General features: G+C 50.8%; 1 non-coding gene across 1 annotated transcript; it reads left to right on the forward strand.

Moving 5' to 3' along the window:
* The first annotated feature begins 1399 nt into the window (after positions 1-1399).
* TRNAT-AGU (transfer RNA threonine (anticodon AGU)) lies at positions 1400-1472 on the forward strand. The gene has a single exon. It is a non-coding gene; the product is annotated as a tRNA-Thr (tRNA).
* The last annotated feature ends 233 nt before the right edge of the window (positions 1473-1705 follow it).

Here is a 1705-nt window from a genome sequence, read left to right on the forward strand (position 1 = left end):
GCTGCTGTACATTTTCCCCTGCCTTGAGACATTTCTGTGCTTGAGGGTTTAATGCACAGCCAGCATCCTCTCCTGGACTTGCTGACAGCCTCTGCAAATACTTCCCTCAAACTTGAGGTGCTCCAGATGGGGTTTTTCTATTCCAGCTCTGCAGGAGCTGCCTGTGGGATGTGAGAAAGCTGAGACTTGGTGCACAAGGGACTGTGCAGGGCCAGAGCTCCTCCTGTGCACAGAAATCCCCCAAGGGCCAGCCCAGGGCACCATGGTGGGGGATCTATAGGAGGAGTCTCCCAATTGTTCTGGCACTGCCCATACGGAACAATTGTACACGAATATTCCTGGGCATCGCAGGGGTTCTCATTGGCCAACTGCTAAATCCAAAGTTCTCTTCTCTGTGATTCTTGCTTTGTCCCCACTTTTGTGACAGTTTTACCGTCAGCTGGAAGCTCAGCCTGGGGAGTGCTCAGTCCCCACAGTCCATCAGATTCAGCCTTTGAGGTGGCATCCAAAGGGCTCCCCAAGGGATGATGAAGCAGCAGGGAAGGAACAAAACATGGGCTCCTAAGGAAGCAGTGACATCTGTGAAGAGTTGAGAGGGAGAAATAAATAAACAGCTGATTTCCAGTAGGGAGCAGTGGGGTATAAAAGAATACCAGAGTGGTTTCGGGTAGAAGGGACCTTAAAGACCACCCAGTCCCACCCCCCACCATGGGCAGGGACACCTCCCACTGTCCCAGGCTGCTCCAAGCCCCGTCCAACCTGGCCTTGGACATTGCCAGGGATCCAGGGGCAGCCACAGCTTCTCTGGGCACCCTGTGCCAGGGCCTGCCCACCCTCCCAGAGAACAATTCCTTCCCACTATCCCATGTATCCCTGCCCTCTGGCAGTGGGAAGCCATTCCCTGTGTCCTGTCCCTCCATGTCCTTATGAAAAGTCCCTTTCCAGTTCTCTTGGAGGCCCTTCGGATACTGAAAGGCTACAATAAAGTCACCTTGGAGCTGTCTCTTCTCCAAGCTGAATAATTCCAATTTCCTCATGTGAGAGGGGCTCCAGCTCTTGGAGCATCTTCATGGTGTCTGTTTCTGTCCTTTTTTTGATAAGTAAGTGTAACAACTATGAAGCAGCCCAATATCATCATTTCTTTGTAAACTTCTCAAGCTGCTGGGCTGAGGAAAAGGGAATCATCCATCTTGATGTCCTGACAGGGGTGAGCTGAAAGAGAGCAAATTCCAGCTTTGGCTTCGCCTTATGGTGGTGGTTTTGTGTCTCTGATGGGTTTTGGTGCAGTTTGGATCTCTGGAGCAGCACATTCCAGCAGTGCTGGGGCCATTTCAGACCAGAATGATGAGAAAATGATGTTATGAAATGTTTACAGAGGCGAAAGCTCCCAAATTCCAGAGGCTCCATAGCTCAGGGGTTAGAGCACTGGTCTAGTAAACCAGGGGTCGTGAGTTCAAATCTCACTGGAGCCTGGGAGATTCAGCATCTCCTGCAAAGGCCTCACTGCTTTATCTTCCTGTTTATTCCCAAAGTATTTCTAAAGTTTTTTGGAGCACCCACCCCAGCCTAAGTGAAATACAAACATCCCCCAGCACCTACCCAGACAACAGGCGATGAGAACAGGCAGAGCAACCAGCAGTGGTTAGAGTTGTACCCTTGAAATATTTTTCATGTACAGCAGAGAAGGGGAACACCCAGTGGTGGG

Source organism: Prinia subflava, chromosome 12 (genome assembly GCF_021018805.1).
Source record: "Prinia subflava isolate CZ2003 ecotype Zambia chromosome 12, Cam_Psub_1.2, whole genome shotgun sequence".
Taxonomy (NCBI): Eukaryota; Metazoa; Chordata; class Aves; order Passeriformes; family Cisticolidae; genus Prinia; species Prinia subflava.